This window comes from Peromyscus leucopus, chromosome 2 (genome assembly GCF_004664715.2).
Source record: "Peromyscus leucopus breed LL Stock chromosome 2, UCI_PerLeu_2.1, whole genome shotgun sequence".
In the NCBI taxonomy this organism is placed as follows: domain Eukaryota; kingdom Metazoa; phylum Chordata; class Mammalia; order Rodentia; family Cricetidae; genus Peromyscus; species Peromyscus leucopus.
The window spans coordinates 141787262-141794832 of record NC_051064.1 but is presented as its reverse complement, the minus strand read 5'-3'; positions in this window follow the sequence as shown (position 1 = coordinate 141794832).

Below are 7571 nucleotides of genomic sequence, written 5' to 3'. Positions count from 1 at the left end.
ACGCAGCAGCCAACGAGGGACGTGCCCTAATTGAGTGATTGGAATGAAAGATGAATACAATTTGAATAACTTTCTCCTATGCAGACAGAAGCTAGATTTTATTCGCCGCGGATGTGTCCCCAGGATGCAGCCGGGTGCTGTTACATGGTCAAGTTACATAAAGGTTTGATATACTAAGAAATTAGTAATTGGCAGGGGGCATAGGTGGACTTGAAACTACTTGTGGTGGAACATCTTTCTTTCTCTGTTAACATATTTACTGCGCCCCCAGTACTAGCAAGAGAAGATGCAAGGGGGCTAGATGCTGAAAATACAGACATAGAGAACAAGATCTCTGCCCCATTGGAAAGCGGAGTAAGGAGAAAGATTAAGAAATAATTGAAAGTGTGGTAGTTGCCCCATTCAAGGAACAAGGAAGGCGTTTCCTAGGCAAGCTGAGTTGAGCAATTTAAAGAATCCGACCTGCCAGAAAGGGGGTAGAAAGCATTTTCCCAGCTCCGTAGAGTAGTGCAGGGTCCAGGAATCCCGGAAGGGAAGTGGCCAGGCTGAGGACTGGCCGGCTCACAGCACCCGGCAAGCAACGGGGCACAATTGTCGATTGGAGAGAGATCTCCTTGGCTGGTACTAAGGGAAGGCTTGCATGGCCGTATTACTTTTTTCTTTTACCAAATGTTTCTTCCTTTTTCTTTGGTGTTTTGTTTCGTCTCATGTAGCCCAGGCTGGCCTGAAACTCACCATGTATCCCAGGCTGACATTGAACTTGATAATCTCCTTCCTCTACCTCTCAAGTGCCTGAGTTCCTAGTGTGAAAGTTTCTTTTTTGGCAACTTCCTTGGTTGGCTAGAAAGTTCTTAGGGTCTTTGCGGTTCATTTTTATTATGTCGAGAAACAAGGGCTGGGGGACCACAGATATCTGAAGGCAGGCAGAAACTCCAAGAGAACCAAATCTAAGTTATTCGATAAAGTCATATAAGTCTGTGTCCTGAGAGCCGGAAGCACTTATGTAAAACAACTCCGAAAAGGAGCTTCAACTGGTGCATTTCGGAGATATTCAGGTCAAGACCACATAGGAGCACCGTTTGAAAGCCTCTTAATAGGCCAGGCATTCGAAAAGATTGAAGAGATTAAACCTTGAGGCTTTGATATAAAACATTAGAACCAACCAGAAAAGAATTCTGCCTTAAGTGTGCCGTCAGGTCCGGGTTTCAGGAAACGGCGTGCCGGAGCTTGTCGGGGGAGGTGGCTGGTTGGGCGTTTATCTTCCCGACAACACCCTGTGTGGCCAATTAGAAACGCTGAGGGCGCCTTTAAAAGGCTTTCAGGCAGCGAGTGTCTCTTTCTTTCTCCTGCCCCATTATACTGCTTTCTGCCGGCGTAAAAGGCACATGCGTCAGAACCGCTGATGCAACCCGACGCTAATATCACGTTGCATCATCTGACCCAAGGTGTGGTGCTTCCAAAACTGGTTTTTCCTGAGGCTGTGCTGGAGAAGAGCACTTGGGGGATAACACCCACCAACTGACCCTCCTCGGCGGATGATAAAAGTGTTTTCTGCCACTACATGCCTCAGTTCCACACTATTTGAGACCCAGGGAAAGCCCAGTGACTCCCCTGAGATGGGGGTGCACACCATCAGTGAGGCATGTCGGCTGCTGCTTAGCTTATGTAACCAGTGTGACAGTGAGGTGCACCAAGCGGGGAGTGCTCCTTCCAACCCCCACTTAAACTTGAAGAATTTTACTTCATTTTAGTTGAGCAACTCTTCGGAGACAGAAGAAAGGTTTAGAGCATGGGATGAAGAGGAGAACGGAGAGCAGGCACTGAGACCCTTCTCTCTGGGCACAGGTGACTGGCCTCTCTGTTCATGGAAATATGGGTGATCTTGCTGTTAGCCTTTTTTGGTGCTCCTTAATAAAGGTTGGACTCAGCAACAGTCCAGAGCCACTCCTGGAGGTGCAATTGCATCCAGCTGGACCACAGAAAGCTCCCTTGCTAGTCCACAGAGGCTCTGGTCCCACTTATATAAAAACGAAGCCAGCCGGGAGATTGAAATGGTTCTGTTTTTAGACCAGGTTGGCCTTGAACTCACAATGTAGCCAAGGATGACCTTCAACTTTTGATTCACCTGCATCACCTCTGGAGTGCTGAGATTACAGCATGGGCTACCATAGTCCTGTTTATAGCGTGTTGGGAATCAGGTTTTGTACATGCTAGGCAAACACTCTACCCACCAATCCACACCCCCAGCTCCAGACAGAAGTGAATTCTGATGGTCTGAGTAGGTGCAATTGGACCACAATAGGATGATACACAGTCTGCCTGTGCTGTTGAACCAGGGACTGGAGAAGATACTGGACCCTTGACTGTGGCAGGTTCATGTTGCAAGTATGCTGTAGCATAAACACACTGGATTGGTTTGTTTCATTTGGGTTTTTTGTTGTTTTTGTTTTCTCCTTTGTTCTTGAAGAAAGGTTTTACCATGTAGCCCACCCTGGCCTTGAACTGGTATTCTTTTTTTTTTGTTTGTTTGTTTGTTTGTTTTATTTATTTATTTTCGAGACAGGGTTTCTCTGTGTAGCTTTGCACCTTTCCTGGAACTTGCTTTGTAGACCAGGCTGGCCTCGAACTCACAGAGATCCGCCTGGCTCTGCCTCCTGAGTGCTGGAATTAAAGGCGTGCGCCACCACCGCCCGGCTTGAACTGGTATTCTATTGCCTCACCTCCAGAGTGCTGGTATCATGGGCTTGTACCACCATACCCAGCTCACACTACACTTGAAGACTCAGAGCAAAACAAAACGAAAAAAACCCCAAAACCAAATAACCCATGACAGATGGCATGAACAGTTTTACTATATTAATGTGGACACGATGGTATGTAGCTATGTAGTCTCAGATACTGGGAAACTGAAGCAAGGGGGATCGTAAGTTTGAAACTAGCTTGGGCAACATATAGAGACCTCCTACAAAAAGCTAATAGAGTTGGGGATGCAGCCCAGCAGTACAGCACTTGCCTGGCATGTGAATGGCTCTGGTTTCAACCCCAGGCACACCGGAAGTAAGGGATAAACCTGGGATGGCTGCACAGACCTATGATCCTAACACTCAGCCAGCTAAGATAGCATTGCTGTGAGTTGAAGGGCAGCCTGGGCTACATAGTGAATCTCAGGCCACCCTGGTATATAGACCCAGAGCCTGTCTCAGAAGCCAACTGAAACAAAATAGGGGCTGGAGAATGGGTCAGAGGTGAAGAGCACTGGCTGCCCTTCCAGATCCTGAGTTCAAGTCCCAGCACCCACATGTGGCTCACAGCCTCCTATAATGGGATCTGATGCCCTCTTCTGATGTACATGAAGACAGGTCACTCATACATATAAATATTTTTTAAAAAATTAAAAATAAATCTGTAACACTAACAAACAAATAACAACAACAAAAAGGGCAGGCAAGATGGCTCAGCAGGTAAAGGCTCGTGCCATCCAGCAAGGCAGCCATGATGACCTGCTTCTTGGAACCTGCATGCCACCTATGTATGGCATGTGTGCTCACATCAAACACACCCCCACAATAATAAACTTTAAAAATGGAAAGTCAAATAGATATTTAAAATAATATATTGATTCCACGTTGAAATGATAACATCTTGCCAATCTAGGGTTAATATACTAAAATAGTCTTTTTCTTTTCTTTCTTTCTTTCTTTCTTTTTTTTTTTTTGAGACAAGGTTTCTCTGTGTAGCTCTGGCTGTCCTGGAACTCGCTCTGTAGACCAGGCTGGCCTCCAACTCAGAGGTCTGCCTGCCTCTGCCTCCAGGGCACTGGGATTAAAGGCACTGACTTACATTTTCTTTCTTGGGGGGGGGCGGGGGCATGCCAAGGGGTTCCTGTGGAGAACAACTTGCAGGATGTAGGAATTGGGTCTCTCCTACCATGCAGTTCCCAGGGACCAACCTTAGGTCTTCAAGCCTGAAGGCCAGTGCTGTAACCCGCTGAGCCCTCTCTCCTGCCCTGGCATTTTGTTCTCATTGAGCTACATTGTCTTTGCAAGCACAACTGGAAAGCCAGTAAGTGGTGAAAAAATGAAACAAAAGGAGGAGCGCATGGCTGCTCCTTAAGGATGGAGATTTTTATTGTGGAGATAAGGAGGAAACAGGCAGAGGGGAGAGTGCAGCCTGATCATGGCCGGTAGACTGAACCGGACCATGAGAGGAGCCATTGATCTCAAGAGGCAGCCAAGAGTTTACCAAGGGCTAAAAAAATGCATGACATGGCGGGGGGTGGGGGGTTGGGGTGGTGGTGGTGGTGCATGCCTTTCATCCCAGCACTCAGGAGGCAGAGGCAGGTGAATCTCTCTCTGTGAGTTCGAGGCCAGCCTGGTCTACAAAGTGAGTTCCAGGACAGGCTCCAAAAGCTACACAGAGAAACCCTGTCTCAAAACAAACAAACAAACAAACAAACAAATAAAATAAGCACCTCGTGGCCAAAATGACTGGATTATATAGAGAAGAGCAGTTGGAGGAAGGGCAGACCCAGCCCAGTCCCTGAGCTGGAGGAGTTTAGGGTAGGGGGACAGGTGTGTCAGCCAGGAGGACCCCAAAACAGGTAGGAACTAAGGGATGCTGGGAGAACCTGGTGGCCAGGTCTGCTCTGATGTGTTCCTAGGTGTCTCAGCAGTCTGTCCCGGGTTTGAGAGCTAACACTGCCTTTTCAAGCACAAGTGGAAAGCCAGTTGGTTGATCTGGAGTCAACACTTTCTGCTTCCTCTCTGGTCCCCCTGTCTGTAAAATGACAACATTGATCCGGGGTTCCTTCTGAATTTACTATTTCCTCATACCCAGATCTGTAGGTAGTGGCATCCCTGTCCTAATAGTTGAGAGGTTTCCTGAGAAGTAAAGATCCTGTTCTAGGGGCTGGAGAGATTGCTCAGCAGTTAAGATCACTGACGGCTCTTCTAGAGGACTTGGGTTGGATTCCCATCACTCATATAGTGACTCACAATTGTCTGTAACTCCAGTTCCAGGTGATCCAACACCTTTTTCTGGCCTCCTTGGGCACCAGAAATGCATGCCACGTGGTATACAGGCATACATACAGGCAAAACACCATACACATAAAAATAATTAAAAGAAAAAAACTCTTCTATTTCTGAAAGTGAGTCACAGAATTTTAGAATCCAAAAGGTCTTTAAATGTTACAGCTGGACCTCTAAGTCCCCAGCCTGGCAGCTATCCTGGGCTCAGCCTGTGGTTTTTCTCGCCGTTATCTACTGAGCAGCCAGGGCAGCTGGCATGCAGGAAGCCGGCTACGTTTGCTTGCTGACCTAAATAACATCCAAAAGACGACTCGAAGCCCAGAGAAGCTCTTAGGGCCGCACAGCTGGCTGGTAAGACAGACAGGAGGATTGGAGCTGCTCAGCCCAGGTCAGGAAGCTGTGATGTGACCCTGGGACCAGCCACGTCAGCATCCCTCGGGAGTTTCTTAGAAGCTAACTTACTAAAACAGAAACTGCAGGGGCAGGAGAGGAGGCACAGCAGTTAGAAGCATGCTTTGCTCTTCCCAGTACCCACATGGTGACTGCCCTGTGCACGTGGTGCACTTACATGCAAGGAGACAAAATACCCATGCACATCCGCTAAAGTTAATACATAAATGTTTGAAAAAAATGAAAAGAAATCGCTTATTTTTTGCTTCATTTTTATTTATCTTCATTTATTTATTTGTTTTTGAGTCAGGGTCTCACTATACATCCTTGACTGGCCTGGGACTTACTTTGTAAATCAGGTTTGCCTTGAACTCACAAACATCTGCCTGCCTTTGCCTGTGAATGTTAGGATTAAAGGTGTATACTACGAGTCAGGTGGTGGTGGTGGTGGTGGTGGTGGTGGCGGCGGCGGCGGCGGCGGCGGGGCGGCGGCGGCGGCGGCGGCGCATGCCTTTAATCCCAGCACTTGAGAAGCAGAGCCAGACGGATCTCTGTGAGTTCGTGGCCAGCCTGGGCTACCAAGTGAGTTCCAGGAAAAGGTGCAAAGCTACACAGAGAAACCCTGTTTTGAAAAACCAAAAAAAAAAAAAAAAAAAAAAAAAGTGTATGCTACAATACCTGGCTGTTCATTATGATTATAATTATACTTTTAGCCAGGTGTGTTGGCACATTCCTTTACTCCCAGCACTCTGGAGGCAGAGACAGGCTAATCTCTGTGAGTTCAAGGCCAGCTTGGTCTACAAAGTGAATTCTAGGACAGCCAGAGCTATAACACAGAGCTGTCTCAAAAAGCCAAAAGTAAATAGATAAATAAAAATAATTATGATTTCAAAGATGTATTATTTTTATTTTATGTCTATAAGAGATTTTCCTGCATGTATGGCTATGCACCAAGTGTATGCAGTACCCATGGAGGCCAGAAGAAGGTGTGTCAGATTCCCTAACTGGACCTAGTAAGCCTCTACGCAGGTGCTGGGAATCAAATCCCCGTCCTCTGGAAGAGCAGTGAGTGCTCTTAGTTGCTGGACCATCTTTCCAGCTCCCTCATGGTCATTATCTTTTTCATCAATATGTACCTCTAAGCTGGCCTCCAATTCACCATGGAGGCAAGGGTGACCTCGAACTCGTGATCCTCTTCACTTTGCCCCACAACTGCTGGGATGATGTGCATGCATTGACATGCTTAGCTAGATTTTATTTTCATGTTTGCATTGATGGGGACCTTACACAGGGACTGGAACATTTTAAGCATTTAACATTTAAGCTAGACTCTGTGATGCCCCCTGTAATGCTTATACTTGGTTAGGGGAGGAAGGAGGATCAGGGGTTCAAGGTCATCCTTGGTGACATACATCCTGAGCTACACGAGAGGCCCTGTCTCAGAAGTAAGAACAACAAACAGAAGAAAAAGGAAACGGTGAAACAAGCCAGCAAAAGGTGTACCCTCCGCTGAGCTGTGCTTCAGGCAGGAAAATGCATCTTAAACAGATATCCCAGGAGCCTTTCTGCTTTCAAAAGCCTAAGAAGTGCCACCTGCTTGTCCACTTTCCTCAAGGGAGGGCCCACTGTCTATTTCCATCCTTGGGGTGTTCATCCCCTAATTCGTGGAGAGGAGCTCTCAGCTAAAGGACGTAGGACCCAGGAAGCTGGCCCCGTGAGGGCTATGGTTTAAGCCAATTCCATGAGCATTTGAGGGCACTCTGCTTCATGCCTGCGCCACATCCTGTTTGGAAGGCAAGAAAAGTCCCAAGGGTTGGAGAGGGCTCTTGCAGCCCCGCCACCTAGTCTTCAAGGATTAAGCATGCACTTTGCAGTTGTGCCCTGACAGGTTTTACCGTTTCTCTTTTAATAGAAGAGAGGCCAGAAGAAATGGGAAATGAGAAGGGGCTCATCTGGGGAATCAAATGTAATTTCTTCAATCCGGGAAAACCTGGATCGAAATCAATTTAATCAACATATGCGGTTAGCTTGCAGCCACCAGTGGCTCCCCATCCTGACCCGTGTTTGCATTCACGACAGAGCCACAACCTGCAGAATTGGTCTCTGATCAATAACTCAGCATCATTCTAGAAGACCATCCCTCTCTCAGGT